The following is a 23,005-nucleotide window of genomic DNA, read 5'->3' as shown; positions in this document are numbered from 1 at the left end:
AGTCTGACTTTTTTATTGCTAAACTTGCTTCAGCACCCCATAAATAAGCTTGTTTTATTCCAGTTCCATTCTCAGCGACGCATAGCGATTACGAAGTGGGTAGACACAACGGAACCGAATCCTGCGAATGCGACGTTCTCGCTGCGGAAACCACTTTCGGTTTCAGTTTCTCTTTGGCCACCGCGCAGCGCCGGAAACGACGTCTGCTCCGCCGAGAAATGTAGCTCCGAGGCGGGCGCGGAATGATCAGATGAGATGTCCGCGATAAATCGATCACTCTCGGAATCCCACGCCTGGAACAGGTGGATGGGGGAGGAGACAATGCAGGGTGAAGCAGAAAGACAGATTACCTGGGCAGAACTTCATTGATTCGGCCGACACCGTAAAGGTCGTTTCCGAGGTGCTGCTTATCAGTCAAGGGGCAGGCGAGGAGGTGAGCAGACGAGGGAAAGAAGCCATGGCGCTGCTGCAGTGGATATCACGGGCGAGGGAGGTAGGCTCTGAAGGCGTCGCTGCGCGAGGCTGTACTACAATAGACCGAACAAGCCGCCGACGGTGGGAAAGAGATCGTCTGCGCACTCAATCAGCGGCGTTAACTACATACGTGTCAGAAGGGACTCACTGCGTTAGCTTTGTTAATACAATTCTTGCTACGTAGAGCAGTTGGCCTCTGGAAGAGAGCAGCAGCTTGCCACACTTGGTCCTCGTGACAAGTCGGAGAGATAAAACGCCGAGAGCCAGCCTGTCAGCGCGCTTCCGTACCGCCTGAATCAAGGTGAGACACAGAATTCAATATATGTGTATGATACGCGCCCTACAGTTAGTCATTGCCGAAATACCGCGTGGAACATACCCCTTCTTAGTTTTGTTTGCTTACAGCTTTATTTCTAAATATTGTTGAGAAATCATACATTGCCTCTTTGTCCCGTGCTGTTTTGAAAGGTTTGACGTCGGCTAATCGGTCTAAGTGTGCATGCTGCACTGCATTTTCCGGTCAGTCTAAAAAAAAAAAAAATGCTGCTGGAAACTTGTGAAGCGAGTTCGTGTTCCGCAAAAATGTCATCCTGCAAGCTAAACCATGGAGTAAAATGCTTAGCAGCCTGCATTGATATCTATCATGCTGTTGCTACGGCGGCGAGATGAGGCGGTTGTCGTCTGCTGTATATTTGTGCAGACGACACCGCGCCGCCTCGTTAGGCCGCGTAGAATGGCGTACGCAAAGCCAAATGCATTGTTTCTACTTTCGTTCTAGGCGTTCACGCGTCCGTAGTGTAGCCACTGACATATGCATTAGAACACGCGACACCTCCGAGGCTTGCAGCGAGTCGAGAGTTGGGTGGTTTCCTTCGGGCGTAACTAATATGTGGGTGCAAGGCTCGCGAGAAGAGTCGGTCACAATCGCACATTGAAGCGTCGCGCTTGAGACGCAAACGACGTTTGCGCCGTAAGTCTACACGTTGGGAAGAGCGCTGTGATGTGCATTGTCCAGCGCAATCTGTCATCGGATGGATGCAAATTTCCCCGCATTTGCGCAACTTGGACCGCAGCCAAGCGGCAGCTGCGCCGCCGCGCTGAGCCTAGCAGACACCGCGGCGGTAGTGTACGAGTAGTACGGGCTTCCACTTGTGTCGGTCTGCCGGCGGCCTTCCACTCGCGGCGCTCGATTACAGCGCATTCAGCGGCAGCGAAGAAAATCAAGTGCTCTTATTCGTGGCCTCCAAGACCGTCTGCAAGATAGGGTGATCTCGGAGGCTATGACTCATCTTACGCACGCGCAGCTTTATGTAGCGGTTCGCAGACGGACAGCTGCTGTCGTATATGCTCGGATCAGGTACTGCACGGTGGCGCGTTGTAGTGACGCTGCTAACTGTTTCCGTCTTTCATTGTGTGCGTTGTTGCGTTACGAATTTCACCACTCAAAAAGCAGTACAGCACTGAAGGGTCCTAATTTCGAAAGTACTGTTGCCCTTTCGAAGTACTGTTGCCGCGAAAGGTGGGCACCAACTACGTAGTCAAAAACAAACACAAACCAGCCTAAGCGAACATCAGAAAAGATAGTTTAAATCAATTCGATTTGTTCCCATTAGCCTAAATTTTTAGTCACGCCCATTTTTCGAAGTTGAAATCTCCTTTAACTGGTTTTCATTCAGCAGGGCTAGGAAGTATCCAGGGCATCTTAGAATTCGTTATCATCGAGACACCATCGATACTTTTCGGATATCTTGTATCGCAATCAAATTACGTCGGAATATATGTCCGGAGTTTTATTTTCAATATTCTCTTTGGATCGATCCTTGAAAGCACTTTCTAGAGACCACATAGACATCTGTTTGGCAGTCAGCGGCAATCCGCTTCTTTGTCTAACCCTGCTTCTCGCTCTTGGCAGGTGAGTTTGATTTGCCAATTGCTGAAACTGGATATATTGTATATTTTTTTCGCCGCTGACTGCAAAAATGCCTGTTACATGCTCTGCTTGTTCCAAACCCGTGGACGGAAAGTGTTTGACTTGTTCTCGTTGCAAAAGTAGCTACCACTTTGGAAAGAGCTGTTCTGCTATCACGAAAAATGCTTTTTCAAAAATGTCGACTGCTAAGCGTGAAACCTGGACATGCCCATCATGCGAATCCAGTGCAAGCAATCACTCAGACTCGGATGATAGTGACGTTTCGTTTGGTCATGAATTCTCTGCAGTTAACAGCAAACTTGACCAACTGAGAGTTACGGTTGAAGCTCTCACAACTAAAGTGGAGGAACTGCTCCAATTTAAGGCAACAGGTGAAAAAATGGCTGAAACCGTCACTGAAATCCAAACGTCAATTGAGTTCCTTTCTAATAAATATGACTCTGTCATGTCTACCCTAGAAGCGAACCAAGCTGAGTTAACCCAGCTACATGCCCGAGTGGAATCACTTTCTGAGACTGTTGTCGCTCAAGCTGAGCTGCTGGATCAATCAAGGTGCGCAGTTAATGATCTTGAACAGTACAGCAGGCGATGCAACTTTGAAATACATGGCCTCCCAACCAACCCTAATGAGAATTTGGTTTCTTTCATGGGCGATCTAGCTCAGACACTAGAGTTTCCAGAATTTGAAGCGAATACAGTCGCTTCAATACACAGACTGCCGAAAAAGGACAGTTCGTCTCCCCCTATCCTTGTTCAGATGCGTGACGTGGCGTCTAAAGAAGTATGGCTTGCTCTACGGAAAAAGCTTCGCGATTTACCTACGGATGAGTCTCACCCTCGGCTGTATTTCAACGAAAATTTGACACGGACAAACAAGGAGCTTTTCCGATTGGCCAGGTCTAAGGGAAAAGAAAAGCAGTACAAATTTGTTTGGACACGTAACGGCAAAGTTCTGGCCAAGAATTCAGAAGAAGTCAAGACTGTTATCCGCATTGAGAAGATGTCTGACCTGGACAAGATCTGCTGAGCATGGGTGATCTCGAATTCCTTGCATGTACAACATTTTCCGAAGTAACAAAATTTTTCACAAGTGACGCACAACCTGCTTTTTGCGCGACGCACGTTAATATCCGCAGTATCCGAAAGCACTGCGATGAATTCATGGCACTAACTTCACCTTCTCGTTCTACATTTGACGTATTTGTACTGACGGAAATCAATATTTCAGCCGATATTTTCAATCAGTATGCAATACCAGGTTACCAAGCAATTTCCTGTACCCGACCTGCTAGAAAAGGGGGTGGCGTCGCAGTTTTTGTGAGAGACAGTTGGACTGTCACAGAGCTAAATTCTGACTTCCAGCAAGCAGAAGTAGTAGCATTGCGTTTGAGCACGCCAGCTCTCTCTCTGATACTCTTTTCAGTATACCGACCCCCCTGCTTCAATGGCAGGCTCTTTTTGGCCGAACTTGACAACGCCCTCTCAGCCCACTCGCATGAAGATTATATCTGTGTTATAGGCGATGTTAACATAGATACCTTTCGCCCTTCTAGGGCTCTGGTCTCAGATGATCTTGATCTGTTATCAAAATGGGGACTGCAACCAACTATCCAGAAAGCTACGCGAGAAGAATTTCTGTCAGGGCAACTTGTCGTCTCTTGCATCGACCACATAAATATAAGAGCTCCGAATTGTGCCCTACAATCTGCTATCGTCGAAGCAAAGCTGTCAGACCACTACTTTGTCTGTTGTTCTTTAGCCCGGAAATCGAACCCTCCAAGAGCAGATAGCGGTAAAAAAGAAATTTCCATCTGCGATCCCAAAATCTTCTACCGACTGGCATCGGAATACGATTGGGAAGTGTTCTTGGAAAACGTGCCCCCGAAAGACATTTATGATAAGCTTGTTGAGCTATTACAAGAGTTTAAGAAAGCGGCTACTCGCGTGGTTGAAATCAGGCAGCGCAATAAAGAAAACTCATGGATGACCTTAAATATACTATCAGCTATAAAAGAAAAAGATTTGCTCTGGGCCCAGTCGAAAAGGGCACCTGCATCTATCCTGCTACGGTCCAAGTTTAAGGTTGCAAGAAATAAAGTAAACGCAATGATTCGTCAGGCTAAAAGAGTACATTTTCGTAACAAGTTCAAGAATGCAGGCTCTGATACTAGAAAAACGTGGTCTTTGATTAACAATCTACGAGGTGTCAAAAGGCGTGGCAATGATGGCAAAGATTTTGTGTCGTATTTCGGCACTGATGAAGAAAAAATAGCTAATGAATTCAACAGGTTCTTCTCGCAAGTTTCGGGCAGTGCGCAACAGAATCCCTTATTTTGTACTCTGAAGAACAGCACAGTTGAATCTGCACACCTACCTTTGCTAAGTGAGGATGACCTCTGTTCAATTATTTTTGGTCTTAAACGCAATAGATCTGTGGGAATAGATGGCATTTCAGTTGATGATTTGCGAACCTTGTTCGACATACTTAAAGGCGTGTTGCTGTCGCTGTTCAACAGCATTATCTCAAGCGGCATGATCCCGGTGAACATGAAAGCGGCTATAGTTACCCCAATTCACAAAGGTGGTGCACGTAATAGGTATGAGAATTATCGTCCTATTTCAGTCTTGCCCTGTTTGACTCAAATATTAGAAAAACATCTGCTGTTTACAATGACAAGTTTTTTAGATAAGCACAAAATCCTGTCACCGTGTCAATATGGTTTTGTACAAGGTAAAGGGACGGAAATGCTTTTGGAGGATTTTTCTGACATATTAAATCGATCTTTTGAACGTAACCAAGTGGTGTGTGCACTGTTTCTGGATGTCAGCAAGGCTTTTGACAGCGTGTGTCACAGTGTGTTATTGTGTAAACTGTCCAAGTTAGGCTTCCGTGGAGCGTTTCTTTCGCTTTTGGAAAATTTTTTACTGCAGAGAACGCAATATATCTCCATTGGCCGGGCAAAGAGCGCTTCTTTGTTAATTAAAGCTGGCGTCCCGCAAGGTTCTATAGTTAGTCCCCTGTTATTTAACGTCTACGTGAATGACCTTTCAAACTTTGTTCCTGTAGGCCTGTACCAGTACGCTGACGATACTGTACTTGTAACCCAGTCACCGAACTACTCTGACTCAATTTCTTCTCTTCAAGCTGCAGCAATAATTTCTATGGACTGGTTCTCAAACAACCTAATTAAAGTTAACAGCTCTAAGACTCAGCTTATATGCTTTCACAGCCCGATGAAGAAGGTAGATTTAAACCATCACCTTTTCTTGCACGGATCGTATTGTTCCCAATGTCAATGTATACCCTTGAGCTATACAAATACAGTGAAATACCTAGGATTATACTTTGACAGTGCTCTTTCATGGAATGATCACTTGTCCCACGTTTGTAAAAAGCTCCGAACCGTTTCCTGCGTGCTTTACAACATCAGGTACTACATGCCGCTTTCAATACGCAAAGTTATCGTAAACGCCCTTGGTTATAGCATACTGCGCTATGGCATAACGATTTATGGTCACTGTGCAGTTCGCTGGAAGTGCACGATTAATTCTCTCCTACGATCTGTATTAAAAAATATCGGCTATGATTTAGGCCTTCCCTCCAATTCTGATCTCTTTAAGGTATTTTCTCTACCTGATTTTGATCGCCTTTTGATGGAAACGATCGTCCTGAAACATTTTTGGCTTAGTGACTATAAGATTCCGTATGTTCCCACACGGTCTCTTCGACCGAAGGAACCTTTTTGTATTCCCCGACGGTCTACAAGATATGGAAGGCGTTTAAGAGATTATTACGTTCCCTTTCACTTTAACAGGTTACCTCCAAGTGTTCGCCGGGCAAAAACTAAATACAAAATAAAAAAGATGCTGCGATACATTAATTAGAGGGTTTACGACATCATGCATGTGCTTTACCACCTGTCAAGTAAATCTTGTGATGTCATTGGTTACTGCTGTATTTATTGCACTGATCTGAGGTATTGTCATGCCACTTTGGTTTTTCTTCCTTGCGATTTAATCTGATGAGGATTTTTTTTTTCCTTCATGTAACATGAGTCTTGTGTCTATTTTGTTCCCACCGTCATACTAATTTGATGTCCGTTATTTTGAATGTGTTTTTTTTTTGCCTGTGTGTATGTCTGAGCGGTTCCGCTGCCTGTCGGGCTCTGCCGCTCAAGCCCTATGAGGCTTTGGCAGGCCGGATTTCTGTACATTTTTTTAAATATTTGGCGCAATAAAGAATTATTATTATTATTATTATTATTATTATTATTATTATTATTATTATTATTATTATTATTATTATTATTATTATTATTATTAGTTTATCGGGGTTTAACGTCCCAAAGCGACTCAGGCTATGAGAGACGCCGTAGTGAAGGGCTCTGGAAATTTCGACCACCTGGGATTCTTTAACGTGCACTGACATCACACAGCACACGGGCCTCGTGAATTTCGCCTTCATCGAAATTCGGCCGCCGCAGCCGGGATCGAACCCGCGTATTTCGGGTCAGCAGCCGAGCGCCACAACCACTGAGCCACCGCGGCGACTGCATAGACAGTCTGTGGACTGTCTATTAAGGATTTTGTGACGGGTTTCTTGTGCTTGTGCACAGAAGGAAGCTCACAGCGAATAAAGCTAGTGCTGCTCATGCGCGACCGCACAGGACAACACCGGCAGGAGTCCGCCGATCGAACTGCGGCTGTACGGGTCGATCGCAGCATAAGGCGGAATACAACCTGCCGCGGAAGTCCAGTGGTTATGGCGTTGTGTGCTTCTGGGAAAGAGGTCATGTGTGAGATCCCGGCCCCAGCGGTTTAGTTTCGCTGCCGGCCGAGAGTGAACATCAATCAGCTAGATAATTAGTACACATTTCCCCCGCGTTTCAATTAAATAGAGTTGGCATTTTCACGCACAGCGGGGCTCAAAATACAGGGATGACGGAAGAAAATGCCAGGATCGCTGGTAAACAACATTAATTTACCACACGACCTCCTTTACCTATTCAGCTTTCTGTATGTTTTGCCCCACAAATAACTTGTAGAGTCAGCGGGGCGATTTCGTGGTCTGACAAAGCTATAGAGAGATTGCTGACACACTACTTCTTTTATAGATGTGGAAGAGCTCTTCAAGTTCCCTCTTGGTTTTGTCTGCACTTCTAAACAACAATTCACGTCCTAAGTTCAGGAAAGGAGTTCAGAAGGGTTGAGAATTGGGCGAGTTGGTAGGAATTCATACTTTATCTGCTGTGGCACCACAAGGACAAGGACGTCCTTGTAACCTTGTTCGGGACTGCGCATGCAACCGTTGTTTTTTTTTATATATATTTTGTGCTTTTGATAAATTTTGTCAATTGTTAGTGAGCACTTGTGTCGTCGCCACTCTTTATACGTCCTTTTCCTTGTGGTGCAACAGCAGAGAAAGCAGGAAAGGAGCTCTTTGAGGATTTATTCTTATTCATGAGAACGGTGAGGCATGCGTTACTGCTCCTATCACTGTATACTGTTCGAAAAGAACAGCCGACATCCTATAGCTATAGCGTTCGGCTTTTGCGGATAAATCCTACTAACACCGTCCTACAAATGTTTTTCGAATTCAGACTTGTACGAAAACCTCGGACTTTCAAATCCAAATTCAAATTCTTTATTTAAATTTAAAAGTACACAGTCTAACACTGTCTGGACCCGTAGCCGTAGGCTAGTCAGTCATGGGTCCAAAAAAGGAAATACAATCATACAGACACTCCAGCACAATGCAACTAGAACATGTAACAGCGGGAGAGATACATGTATATGAATACAAGTGCAGAAATGAAAAAAAAAAAAACACATCACAAGGAGCAATTCTATAATATGAAAACATCGTCGAAGTCAAAAAATAAATATTGATGATAATAAAAACTAATGCGCGCACACAGGTTGACTAAGCATTAGTTCTTAGTATGTATGTGCCGAAAGAATTTTTTTTTTTGCTGTAGGAGTGAAATTTTGAGGAGTGAAATTTTCAAGGGAGTCTGGCCTTGCGACAACAACCGCTGCCTTCTGGCTCTTATAAGTGAGGTGGACACGAGGAGGAGGTGACGCGACGCGCCGGATCCACGTTAGCCGCGGTATGTCGGTAACTCGAAACGCCTCGCACCTTCACGTTGCGGCATCAAACGAACGACTACCCGCACTGCGCTCTCTCTCTCTCTAACGCAGCTTCCACGCTCCACTCTCCCGCGTCGTTTCGTCTGTCAGCGAATAATAAAGAACAGTCTGCTATCGATCTCCGCGTTCTTATATCGTAATTCGGTCTCTCGGCCGGACGTAGCTCCCGCTACAGATCTATTTCGTCACGAGCATCTCAGTGCGTGCATCCAGCGACAAGTTCTCTTTCAAGAATCGTTAGAATCGCTGCAGAACCCAGCCACTAGATTCATTCATTCATGTTATTCATATGATATCAGCATATCATCTTTAAAAGCAGAGTTGAGCCTAACAAATATTGCCTGTCGTCGTCGTATCGCCAGTATGTGTTTATTTCATAAGTATTTTTTACAGCTCATTGAGTATTCCGCCCTACATTAGCCCTCCAGCACGCATTTCAATCCACCTTGGCCATCTGCCTGCAAGTTTACCGTCCACAGACTCATATGACAACGTTTGCTGCATCATTCTTTCCTCGCTCAGCCAAAGACCGGAACGGCCTTCCACACGACGTCACTGAAACCACCTGTCCATCCTCATTTTCGAATTGTATAACTGCCATATTTAACGAATAACATCTTTGCACATAAAGTTTGATTCTATCTGTACCCACACCCCATGCCTTACCCCCTAACTGGGGTTCTTGAAGGCAATAAAGTGAAGTGAAGTGAAGAAACAAAAGAACAAGGCCAAAAATATAGCACACGGCTTTCGAGTATCTCATTTCGGATAAGATCGCTTACCTTTATGTCCATGGACTGAAGGCTGCATTTTAGCAGAGATGTCTTACTATGTTGAAAAAAAGCGCGAAAGGCCAGGATCACAAGAAGAAGTAATGCACGACGCGGGTGCTATTTCGCTACTAAATCTTTATTGGAAGAGCACAAATATATAAACCTACCGTCGTAGAAAATACCACGAACCACCCAAAAGGCAAAACAAGAAGAAAAAATAACACAGGGTGAAATGTTCGACTAGTAAGAAATGCAGTCTAATATGATACAAGATACGAAGTCAAGGAACCACCGCACTTACAGGAAGACAAACCAGACGAAAACTATAGTTACGCATGCTGTCTAGATATGTCAGTTCGCAGTCAGCGCAAAGGATGGTTTACGTACACAAGATTATCCTTGCCTTGGTATGTAAATATCCTTGGTAACTTCGCGTGGTATAGTTAATCTTTGTGCGCAGTTAAAATGTCTGTTTGTTCAAAAACAACAATCTTGAACAAAAGTTCAAAAGCACCCGTGAACCGCTCAAAGGTTATCATGTAAGGAAAATGGGCAATACCTGCGTAAGCGATGCGCAAACTTCCTTCTACAGATCGGAATTCGACCCTTTCTTTGTTGCCAGATATTATGTATCCTACGGTGTATGTCGGCTCTAGGTTTGCCTTTGGCACGCGCCTTTTTAACGCAAAAGCTTTAAGGAGCTGGTGAGCCGGAAAAGCCGGCGCGTCGTCGTCGCTATAGTCTGAGGCTACCGCGTTTCCGCTATGCTCCGCCGCGTCATTCGTGCCTGAAAAGTCCCAAGAGCGCCAGCGGCGGATGCCTTGCGCAGCTACTCCACCAACGCGCGGAATCGGCAGCACCCTCCCGCCCCCACCCCTTTTTTTTCCCGCGCGCGGCTGTCGATAAGCGGTGGCGGGCCGATAACGCTACCGCGTTCTACTCTTAAGTCTAAAGCTTAAGCGTTCTTCAAGCTTTTACTTTGTATTGTGTCAAAAGCTTGTTTTACTGAAGTAAACGCTTGTTTTGAGAAATTTTAGGCTTTTCTGAAAGCATTATTTTGCATTGTTTGCGGAATCTTTCATTCGAGCAGCTTTGATTATACAATAGTTAGAGAATATATCATGACCACTTCAACATTTTCATGCCAGTACTTCTTTGCTTGCTAGAGGCGTATCTTGTGGCGCCTAAAGCTAAATTTCATTTTTGAGATTTGAAATATTTGCGTGCGCTAAAAAGACGTTCACAGGAAAAAAGGGTGCACAGACGACAGGAAAGAAGCGCATCAAGTATGAAATATCAAATATGAAACTTCAAGCCTGTCAAGCATATATACGAATTCAACCTTTTGCTAAAATACTAGACGACGACGACGACCAAGAGCGTGGGAAGAGTAGAAGACGACAACGAAGTTCGGACTGTGTTCTCGGTGCCGCTCGCAGCTGTTCTTGCCTATTTGTAAATATTTGTAAATATATTCTTTCCCGCAACATATTTGGTGGAGGTGCGGCTTTCCCCTACGTCTACCGACGACGGAGCTCCGCAGCGGCCGCCAGTTGCCTTCACTCATCATGACCCAAGACGCCGCCCAGCAAACCTCAGCCCCGGCCATGACATCACTCGTTCTTTCTCCCCCTCGTGACCCTGGGACCTTTTCTGGTACCGACAACACTGACGTCGACGACTGGATCAACATGTACGAGCGAGTGAGTACCTACAACCGCTGGGATCCGACTCTTATGCTCGCAAATGTAATATTCTATCTAAAAGACACCGCCCGGGTCTGGTATGAGACCCACGAAGACCATCTGACCAGCTGGGACGTGTGCAAAGAGAAACTCCGCGAATTGTTTGGACGGCCGCTCGGCCGAACACTTGCCGCTAAGAAGGACCTCGCCTCCCGAGCTCAAACATCTACGGAGTCCTATGTGTCGTACATTCAAGATGTGCTGGCCCTCTGTCACAAAGTTGACGCCAACATGCCCGAGTCTGACAAAGTCGGCCACGTGTTGAAGGGAATCGCCGACGATGCCTTCAACTTGCTCGTATACAAGAGCTGCACTACAGTCAACGGAATTATTAAGGAATGTCGACGCTTCGAGGAAGCCAAAAGCAGGCGTATTAGCCAGCCGTACGCACGCCTCCCCAACACGGCTGCGACTTCTTCATGTGAAGACCTGCGACACCGGGAAACTCCAGCGCCCCCAGAAAATGTGACCCGCATCATCCGACGCGAGCTCGAAGCTATGTCCCCTGCCCCCCCTGCATCTACATGATGGCGACAACCGCTTGCCTACCATCTCTCTGGTACAAGCTGTCGTCCGCCAAGAGCTTGTCAACATTGGTTTCCAGCCCGTCAGCCCTGTACGGTCTTCACCACCACCCGAAATCACTGCAATTGCTCCTGAACGACCTTCGTACTTCACTCCCCGTCGCCGAAACCCTAACGATTGGCGGACAACCGACGACAGGCCCATTTGTTTCCATTGCCACCGCATTGGCCACATCTCCCGCCACTGTCGAAATTATTGGTCCCGTCGCAGCACCTACCGTCCTCTCAGCGCCCACCGCGACGACGAACAGCCCAGCCACTCCACGCCCCCTCCAGCCCAGCACAGTGCTACAGTCGACGGCCAGATTCCCCGCTCCAGCCGCTCCCCGTCCCCCCTGCGTCGACAGTCTCGTTCGCCCCAACGCCGTCGCTCCTCTCCTGGTCCCTACGGACGCTCGCAAGCGGAAAACTAGACGCTGCAGTGTCTGGAGGTGATGCTGCAGTACAGCCCCAGTCCCAAAATCCTCGATTAGCCCTTCGCGCACTCCATAATTTGCTCGCCATTCATGTCGATGGAGTGCCTGTGAGAGCCCTGATCGATACAGGCGCGCACGTATCCGTCATGAGTTCAGCCCTACGACGCCGCCTCCGAAAAGTACTGACCCCTGCACCCAAAGCCGTTCTCCGCGTTGCCGACGGCGGAACGCCTCATGTTGTTGGACTATGCACAGCCCGTGTGACCATATCAGGCCGCCATACATCCGTTCTGTTCTCTGTTCTGGACCAGTGCCCTCATGAAGTCATTCTTGGCCTCGACTTCCTGTCTGAGCATTCAGCCCTCATTGACTGCGTCACTAATGTTGTTCAGCTTGACCTTCCTCTTTCTGCTGAGTCGCCGTCCCCAGTTATACACCGTCTTTGTGCTGTCGACTTTGTCCGTCTACCGCCTCAAGCCGCAACTTACATTTCTTTCTCATCTGTTCCCCCTGTACCTGATGGTCACTACGTAGTCACTCCGGAACTTGACGTCGCCCTGACGCGCAGCATTGCGCTTCCACACATTGTGTTTACAATGTCGGCCAACCAAGCGTACCTTCCGGTCCTGAACTTTGGTTCATCCATCCAACCGCTCCCGCAAGGCATCTCACTCGCCACGCTGTGCCCTGCTGCCGAATGTGTGATATCAGTGGACAGCTGCTTACCTTCCACTCAGCAATGCTGGTTGCCTGCGGCCCCATCAACAGCGAAGCCAACGGACGACTACGCCGACATGATCGCTTCTGACCTACCGTCGATGCAAGCTCGCGATCTTAGGTGCCTCTTATCATCTTTCCGCGACATCTTCGACTTTGATAGCCGTGTTTTGGCTCGGACCTCTGTGGTGACGCATCGCATAAACACCGGTGATTCCGCTCCTCTCCGCAGACATCCGTACCGAGTGTCCAGCGCCGAACGCACCCTCATAAATCAAGAGGTGAACAAGATGCTCGCAAAAGACATCATCGAGCCCTCGTCAAGTCCTTGGGCTTCACCAGTCGTCCTGGTGAAAAAGAAGGACGGCAGCTGGCGCTTCTGCGTTGATTATCGGCACCCCAACCGCATCACAAAAAAAGACGTATATCCACTCCCAAGGATCGATGATGCCTTAGATTGCCTCCACGGGGCCAAATATTTCTCTTCAATTGATCTTCGATCGGGGTACTGGCAAATTGCCGTTGATGAAAAGGACCGCGAGAAGACCGCCTTCGTGACGCCTGATGGCTTATACCAGTTTAAAGTCATGCCGTTCGGCCTCTGTAACGCCCCGGCTACCTTCGAACGAATGATGGACTCCCTTCTTCGTGGCTTTAAATGGTCCACCTGCCTCTGTTACCTAGACGATGTTGTGGTTTTCTCGCCTACTTTTGCCACGCACCTCGAGCGCCTCTCCAATATTCTGACAGTGTTTCGTAACGCCGGACTTCAGCTGAACTCATCGAAATGCAAGTTCGGTCGTCGCCAACTCACTATTCTCGGACACCTCATTGACGCTTCTGGTGTACGCCCAGATCCCATCAAAATTCAAGCTGTGAAGAACTTTCCTCTTCCAAGGTCGTCGAAAGATGTGCGCAGCTTTGTCGGCTTGTGCTCGTATTTTCGCCGTTTTATCAAAGATTTCGCCGGCATCGCTCGTCCCCTCACCGATCTTCTGAAGAACGACACCCCCTTTACCTGGGGCCCTTCTCAAGAGAACTCATTTTCATCCCTCGTCCATTTGCTGACCACTCCGCCCATCTTAGCACATTTTGACCCGTCGTCTCCCACATAGGTTCGCACCGACGCCTCCGGATATGACATCGGCGCCGTCCTAGCCCAACGTCAACAGGGTCAAGATCGAGTCATCGCTTATGCCAGCCGCCTACTTTCAGCCGCAGAGCAAAATTACACCATTACTGAGCGCGAGTGTCTTGCCCTTGTCTGGGCAGTAGCTAAATTCAGACCCTACCTGTTCGGCCGTTCATTCGCTGTTGTCACTGATCACCATGCTCTCTGTTGGCTGTCTTCACTAAAAGATCCCACCGGTCGCCTTGGTCGCTGGGCATTGCGCCTCCAAGAATACTCATACTCCGTCGTGTACAAGTCAGGGCGCCATCACCAGGACGCTGACTGTTTATCCCGATACCCTGTGGAACCACCTGACCTAGAGGACGCTGAGACCCTGCCCTGCCTCTTATCTATCTCTGATCTTGCCGATATTGCCAACGAACAGCGCCACGACTCATCTTTACGACCTATCTTTGATGGCATCCGTTCTGCAAACCGACCTCCGTCTCTGAACCTTTATGTGCTCCAGAACGGCATTTTGTATCGCCGAAACCTACGCTCCGATGGCCCTCCGCTCCTGCTCGTGATACCCCAACGTCTACGCTCTTCTGTCCTTGAAGAACTGCACGGTCTGCCGACAGCCGGTCCCCTTGGCGTGTCCCGCACGTACGCTCGGGTGCGGCATCGCTTCTTTTGGCCTGGTCTCTATCGTTCCGTCAAGCGTTACGTGGCCGCTTGCGACCTGTGTCAACGTCGGAAAAGGCCCTCCACTTTGCCTGCCGGTCTTCTGCAACCCATCGACATACCTACGGAACCTTTTCACCGTGTTGGCCTCGACCTTCTTGGCCCTTTTCCGACGTCCCTTCCGGCAACAAGTGGATCGCTGTCGCAACTGATTATACGACTCGGTACGCCATCACGTGTGCTTTGCCGTCCAGCTGCGCTACCGATGTCGCCGATTTTCTTCTGCAAGACGACATCCTTCACCACGGCGCCCCTCGTCAACTGCTCACCGACCGCGGTCGTTATTTTCTATCCAGAGTAGTTCACGACATTCTTCGTTCGTGTGACACGCAGCACCAGCTCGCGACAGCTTACCACCCACAAACCAATGGGCTTACGGAAAGGTTCAACCGCACGCTCACCGACATGTTAGACATGTACGTATCGCCCGACCACCAAGATTGGGACGCAGCCTTGCCTTATGTGACATTTGCATATAACTCTTCCCTTCATGACAGAACAGGCTATTCTCCTTTCTACCTTTTGTTTGGTAGGCATCCCACCTTGCCTTTGGACACACTCATGCCGCCTTCTTCAGCCCCCACCACTGCTTACGCTCGGGACGCCATCTCCCAGGCCACGCGGGCGCGCCAAATAGCACGTAGTAGGCTCCAAGCTTCTCAAGTTTCCCAAAAGTCAGCCTACGACCGCCGTCACCAAGCCGTCGAATTTACCCCAGGATCACTCGTCCTTCTCTGGACGCCCTCTCGCAGCGTCGGTCTCTCCGAGAAGCTCCTTTCGCACTACCGTGGCCCTTACCGTGTCGTGCGCCGTGTTACCGACGTGAACTATGAAATTGCTCCCCTTGAAACCTCCCCATCGTCCTCTGGCGCCACCACCGACATCGTCCACGTCTGTCGCCTTAAACCTTATCACGACGCTCATCCGTTGCCGCCCTAACGCCGAGACGGCGTTTCAGCAGCCGGGGGTCCTGAAGCGGGTAGACGACGACGACGACCAAGAGCGTGGGAAGAGTAGAAGACGACAACGAAGTTCGGACTGTGTTCTCGGTGCCGCTCGTAGCGGTTCTTGTCTATTTGTAAATATTTGTAAATATATTCTTTCCCGCAACAATACCAACACAGCTTGTAAAATCCTCTCAACTACTTTCTCAAACTGTGCAACCTGACAAAAACTTCGCAACTTTCCTACGACATCAGACACAGAAAGAATTGGACACTGCCATTTTCTAGAACTAACCACGGGTGCAAGAGGATAGCGAATTGTCTTCCAAAACTGTTAAATAATTTAGAGGATGTAAATCTGAATATAAAGAATATCTCAAGAAAAGAATGGAAAAAATATCTCATTTCTAGCACAGATCTTGCAACTTAGCCTAGAAATGTAATTAACTTCTGGTCCTAAATGACAGTTCGTTCCGATTGCATCGATAATTTATGTGTCCTTCATCTAGTGGTGGCTTTATATCGTTCTCCTTACATTCATTGTATCAAGTCTCAGGTAACATTTTTTTTTCTGCTGTGAGATTACAGCAAAATGAACATGGTGCGTTTTTTAGTGTGTGTATTATGTATATTGTGTGTGACATGACATGCCAAATGCTTGGGTAGCGTTGCAGTGTGTAACATACGCACTAATGTATGTCCAATAGTCTTATTAGTTGTGTATTATTGCTCGTATTATTTCCCCATGTACGCCTATGAATAGTAAGCTTGATTGTGTCCAATGAGAATGTCTACAAGATATGTATAAGTGATCTACTCTGCTTTTAATCCACACATCTTTAATTTTTCAATGAAAAGCTCTGTGTTCACGCCCTTCAACCTGCCAAATATAGGGGCAGCAACCTTCGTCAAGCTGCTAATCAGCAGCTTTTTGTTGCTTGCCCTCGCATTTTCGTACTGTTGTAAAAAATGCGAAATAAACTGAATTGAATTGAATTGATATATCGAACACTATGAAACTATCAAATAAACTAGCTCGTCAGAAAGCCTTACTTAAGCTAAGTTTCATAACGACCCGCTACTTTGCAGTTGGTAGGCAGTAGATTAGGCGTAAGTGCCATTTTCGTGTTGACAGCTTTTTCTTGGCTGCCTTGTTCGGGGAACCTTCATCTTATAGTAAACACCTGTGCGTGGCGCCGCATGATCAGGCCGATCAGGCCGATCAGGCCGATCAGGCCGCCCGCGCACTCTCTCCCCGGGCTATCTCCCTGTCATTGGAAGCCTACTCCCAATCAGACAATCTGGCCCTTACATTCAAACACATCACCGATTACTACAAGGAGGAGCACCGGCGCTACCCGGCCCCTTGTAAGGGACTGGATCGCGCTGACGAGTGCCTCCTCATCAAAATTCTTACTAACACTGTACTGTGCCCGGCGGTGCTTAAGCATTTCAACACATCCTTTGATGGCGCGTGCCAGTTCTGTGGGGAGGTGGCTGACACCTTCCACATGGTTTGGGCGTGTCAATCAAACCCATCTATCCCCCCAACCCCACCAGAGAGGACTGGGAGGCGGCCCTGCTCGGCTGTCAAGACCTAAAGGCCCAAAATGCCTTGGTTCAACGGACTGGGGTGGCGTTGCTTGCCAATGGGTCCCCGGAATAGGGGCTTCACCTAGTACTGTGAAGGGAAAGGGCCAATAGGGCCTTACCTCAATCACCTTTCTGTAAAAATTTAATAGACGATAAATGTTTTTCACCACCACCGGAATCTTAAATCAGCTGAAAGTTACACTTTCACTTATCCGGTTTCCTGGCGTCTGCTGTCCCCGTGTTCGCTCATTGACGACTGTCCGTCCGTTTAATCACCTCTCAACCTAGCCACGCCCTGCAACTGTGCTTCTGCTCACAGGACGGCTGGCGCCGTGAATCGGGCACACCTACCGCGAAAGGCTAGTGCTGTAATACATAAACTTCAATTGGAGCCCTCACCTGGAAAATAAAGGAGCACCCTTTTATTTACAAGCGGGGACCATAGCTCGCAGAATATATGAGCCACTTATGAAAGCGGTACCGAGTCCATTCACGGGATATCGAAGTGTTGGCCAGCAAGCTTTCAGAAGATACGTTTATCTCAGAAATATTTATGCTACCCATGTGCAACGTGAAGGGGAAGTAAACATTTCAGTGGTTTCTCCTTCAATAAACTGCGTGCTTTTAAGGCGATCACTGCGTGATGATTTGAACCTAGTGCGCACATATTCTCTAGAACGCTGTATAGAATCAACGGATAAACTTTGCAGCATCCGCTGGGCATGGCGTACGTCAGCGGGGCGTTCACCACAGAGTTGCCATGACCACGATGGTGAAATAGCGACACGCAAGCTTACATTGAAGAAAGACACGAAGCTCGCGGTGATATTCTGATATACATTGTAAATTGTTGTAAATTGTTTTTTTTTTCGAGGAAATGGCGCAGTACCTGTCTCACATACCTAGGCGGACACCTGAACCGTGCCGTAAGGGAAGGGAGGAAGGTGGGAGTGAAAGAAGAAAGAGAGAAAGGGGTGCCGCCGGGGCGGTCTCCGGGATAATTTCGACCACCTGGGGATCTATGGCGTGCACTGACATCGCACAGCACACGGGCGCCTTTTGCGTTCCGCCTCCATCGAAACGCGGCCGCCGCGGTCGGGTTCGAACCCGGGTACTCCGGCTCGGTAGACGGGCGCCTTAACCACTGAGCCACCGCGGCGGGTAGATATACATTGGAAATTGGTTTTTGAGGAAAGGAAAAGGCGCAGTAATTGTCTCAAGTCTCAGCGGACACCTCAACCGCTCCCAGAGTGAAGGGAGGGAGGTAAGAAAGAGAGAAATAGGTGCCGTAGTGGAGGTCTCCAGAATAACTTCGACCACCTGAGAATCTTTAACGTGCACTGATATCGCACAGCACGCGGACGCCTTTGCGTTTCGCCTCCATCGAACAATTATTTCCGACTCGCGAGGGGCATGTCGGAACGTCGAGCAGGGCTGGGTACCGTATCTAGCCTACCGCATTCTCCAAAACAGCGTCTATACCGGGGACCCCGCGCACCGGCGTATCGTTTGGGCTCCCGCTCACATGGGCCTTGAGGGAAATGAGGCAGCTGACGCCGCCGCCCGTGCGCTCTCTCACCGGACATTTCCCTCCGACCCTGACGATGAGGAACTCGAATTCACTCCCGCTTACTCCTTCAAAGACATTGTTTTACTTTATCAATCTGGCCACGGTCTTTATCCCCGCCCGTGTAAAGGTCTCTCAAAGGCGGAGCGGCTTCTGCTGTGCCTGTATACTGATACTCTGCTGTGCCCGGCAGCTCTCAAACACTTCGACCCTTCTTTCTCGGGCAGCTGTCCGCACTGTGCGGAGAAGTCTTCGGACATCTACCACATGGTGTGGGCCTGCACCTCCAACCCTGCTATCCCCGCTCACCCCAACCCAATCCGTGAGGACGGGGAGGCGACCCTGCTCGGCTGCTCTGACCTGCAGGCCCAACGGGCCTTGGTCGGGCGAGCCCGGGCGCCGGCCGACGCCACTGGGGTCCCGAACTAGGGACCTCCACCTAGTACTTGTAAGGGCTGGCCCCCTCTGTGTCAGCTCATGCATAATCTGTATGTGTATAACCATAACCATAAGTGTATGTGTACATAAATGTTTTCCACCACCACCACCACCATCGAAACGCGGCAGCCGTGGCCTAGTTCGAACCCGTGTACTCCGGCTCGGTAGACGAGCACGCTAACCACTGAGCCACTGCGACGGTTTCGGTATGCGTTAAAAAAGCGATGAGAACCGGTTCTGCAAAAAGAAACAAAGCAGCCAAACTGCCAACAGGAGAGAGAGAAGAAAAGATGAGACTGTTTCTAATGCGCACGGCCAGTACAGCAGCATCGATAGCGCTCGCACCCCATCCCTTCGCGACCGAAACCCTCCTGTCAGCAGCACACGAGAGCCTTTTCCTACTGAGCTTGCGACAGAAAATATTAGACGCAAGCAAACAATAATGGATGGATATGCGGCAAAAGCAGCATCTGAACTTGCTTACATATTACGGCAGGTTAGCATTTTAGTATATCCGGTTATTCTCAACAAATACAATAAACAAAAAAGGTGACTTCAGCGACCACGGTCATTGGGTGCGCACTGCCGACGTCCCGAAAAATGTCGCTGGTGTCGCACCACGCATAGATCAGAAGACGATGGTCGAACGAACAGCGGCGGCAGCGGAAGCCACTCGGGTCCCGTACTAGGAACTCCACCTATAGTGTTTGTGAGGGGAAGGGCACTAAGCCTGGCCCCAGAGCAACCTCCACGTAGCCCTCCCTCTCGTTTCAAAGGCGATATAAGCGTTTTTGCCACCACCACCACCACCTTCTAACGATAACTCTACTACTACTACCACTACTACCAGTACTATATTACTCTGCGGCGCCTGTGTGTTGTACAATATTAGTGCAAGTTAAAGATCCCTAGATGGTCTAAATTATTCCGAAGCCTTCTGCTACGCAAATTAGTTCGCTTTCCTCTCACACACTCTCCTTCCTCCCCTCCCACACGGCACGGTTCATTGGCTGATTGACGAAGGCTTTATTATTGGCAATAAAATTAGGGAGGGTGGTGAATCAGACTACCTTGAGCCCTGGCGGCCTCCGTGGCCCAGGCCAATATACCGCCGCTTGAACGGCTAGAGCTGCGGATCAGTCCCTCCCACTGCTTCATGGTGTGGATGTCACAGTGAGGGTTTGATATTTGCGGGCGTGCCCACAGAATGCGATTAAGGTTTGCGGGTTCGTTGCAAAGCTTACACGCTGCGTATTGGAGCAGTGGCGAGGATAGATGTGGGTGTACGCAGTGGGGTGCGGGTACGTGTTGGTCTGCAGGCGGCGCCAGGCATGCTCTTGGGCCTTGGACAACGTCTTGTGTCCTGCCGGACACCTGCGGCGGGCCAGTCGCTCGGCTTGTGTTATTTCGTGGTAGTTGGTGAGCGTATCCTTGCGGGCACCTTCGGCAAAAGATTTTGGCTGTAGCTGTGGTTTCAAGCGTCGGGCAATTCCCTGCTGCGCCTCTACTTCCACTTGTAGTTGCCTCTCTTAATTCATGCATTTTGACAGGAATGCATGTGCGTTGGAATCAAGCGCTTCACCTTTCCTCAGTCAATTACATACTCCGCGTTTCTCCCGCGTTCCTCCATGTCAGCCACATTGCTCGCTTACAACAAGAGGCCCGTGTGCTGTGCGATGTCAGTGCACGTTAAAGATCCGCAGGTGGTCGAAGTTTCCGGAGAACTCCACTACGGCGTCCCTCATAGCCAGAGTCGCTTTGGTACGTTTAATCCCAATAACCAACCAACCTGCTTGCTTACTATTATTGGATTTTTGGGTGACTTGGATCTTGTCTTGGCTTGTGATTACTGAAATGCCGCACCAAGTCCAAATTTGAATTTCAGAGTCTTTGCGCCTTTACTTCTCCTTTCGTAAATTTTTACTACAGAGCACTCAGCTTCCAAAAAACGCATAAAAAAAATTCTTGCTGGAGGATATCCGTTAAGTGCCGTCCTATAACATCCCAGGCTTACCGCAACTTTATGGAGTGTCCTCTTCAGAGCTGCTTTAAGAATGAATGTGCTCACTTTCTTTCTGTCGGAACGATTTAGATTTGTAAATAACCGTGACCCTCTCCTTCAATTTTGTTTGTGATCGATGCAAGCTCTTTTTTTCACCTGGAATGCTTGCTCCATCTTTGTCTTTATGGGTTCTGTATCCAGGAAGTTTTGAGACCTTATTTGTGTTCCCGAAGTGCCGTATTGTATGGCTTATTAAGGCGAAAGCCTTTAATGCCTCATCGTTGTCGACAGAAGCTTGTCGACAGAGGTGTCACGGTTTTCTAGTCAGACCAGAAAAAAAATCTTTGTGAACGATGGGATTCCAACCACCATCCTTCCTTTCCAGAGCCGAGCGTGCTAATGGCTACGCTACTTCCTGCCAACGCATGTCTAGTTCTCCTTGTCTAGGACGTTGGAGAGTGTTTGCAGAAAGGCGTCGAATCAGACGGATGCCTCCCAAACACCCTCCTGTGTCTCCAGCATTTCAGATTCACAAACAATTGTACACTTAATTAACATCTTAACCACACATCAGTGACACAAGCAGCAACACCGCGCTAAAGGCTTTTGCCTCACAGCACTTTAGGTGAACAAAGTGCCCCCCTGAATATTTTTTTTGAGGTGCTCATATAGAGCGCTGATGATTAGCTTGCTTTTTCTGAAATCTCTGCAGATCAATTGCCATGTTCTCGTCGTTTTTGCGGATGCTGAGTTCTCCGGCGTTATTGATGGTTGAATTTCGCTTTCGGCGTCTGTGCGCCATCACAAAGGTTGTTTTGAGTGTCTACGTCGGAGCGTCGCGCGTTCCGTCAGGGCCTCGTGTCGCAGCTGCACGCGCAAGTGCAGCAGGCAAAGCGGGGAATTGCACGTGCATCAAAGGGCTGACGTGTCAAGGACTCGAGGCCTTGAAGAAAACAGCGCCGGAGCAGACGTGGAATTCAAGCATGTAGGTGACAGCTGACAGATGGCGGGTCTGTGCTGGCCTCCCTCGGATAGCCGACGTCAGGCCTCCTGTGTCCAGTGTAATCGTGTCCTGCTCTATTGTTCCTGAATCGCTCAACACTTCTTCACCAGCCGCCGACGTACTGCGGCTCTGGTGTTGACCATCGTTCCATCTTCGCTCCGCCTGGGACTTACGACGCCGTGGCCGTCGACGATTCCTGCGGCGTTCAATACCTCCGGCCATCTGGCCACTTGCAGCCCGTGGCACCGTAGATTCATCGCTTCCCTCGTGACGCTTCGCGCTTACCTACCAGCGTCTGACCCCGCCTCAGCTGCACCACCGTTTCGCCGGGTACGATCGCTGGATGGTGAAGGCTTTCCTTTGTTTCTTGCACGGATTGTGGTCATAATTTCATTGCTCTTTCAGCTTATGCGCCACTGATTTCTTTCCCTAAACTGGAATACGGCTTCGGCGTCCACCCGCTGTTTTGCGTTTTATTCCGAACCTGCTCGTGATACCCATCCCCGGCTAATATCGCTATACTGCGCAACCGGTGACTTAATCGACCTCGTTCACCTCTAAATATGGCCTAGACTGCACCGCGCCTCGGTTTCGAACCCGTGGTCGCGCGAACAGATCAGCTTCGCTGGCCACAGCACGAGAGCACTGTGCTATCGCCGCTACCGATCACGCCTCGTCTTTAAATGACGCGCTTTCGCGCTGTACATTGCATGTCGTCGTCCTCAGCAACTTCCACCCGTCCGCAATGGATACTGAATACACCGCTACCGCTGTGCCATCTTAAGTTGCGTTAAGCGGTCCCAAAATGTTATAG

The 23,005-nt window shown here is 48.8% G+C and overlaps 1 protein-coding gene across 2 annotated transcripts in view; it reads left to right on the top strand.

Moving 5' to 3' along the window:
• Positions 1 to 310: 310 nt before the first annotated feature.
• The window catches only part of LOC149325211 (hydroxylysine kinase-like), a 106,581-nt gene continuing 83,886 nt past the window's right edge, over positions 311 to 23,005 (top strand). The window contains exon 1 of one of the 2 annotated variants that reach the window (XM_089564061.1): positions 311 to 775. The gene's annotated coding sequence lies outside the window, so the exon portion shown is untranslated. The remainder of the gene's footprint in view (positions 776 to 23,005) is intronic. The other variant, XM_089564060.1, reaches the window with a different exon arrangement.

Source organism: Amblyomma mixtum, chromosome 10 (genome assembly GCF_055824585.1).
Source record: "Amblyomma mixtum isolate Tamu chromosome 10, ASM5582458v1, whole genome shotgun sequence".
Lineage (NCBI taxonomy): Eukaryota > Metazoa > Arthropoda > Arachnida > Ixodida > Ixodidae > Amblyomma > Amblyomma mixtum.
Note: the sequence above shows the minus strand (reverse complement) of the source record. Positions and strands in the feature narration are given on the sequence as shown.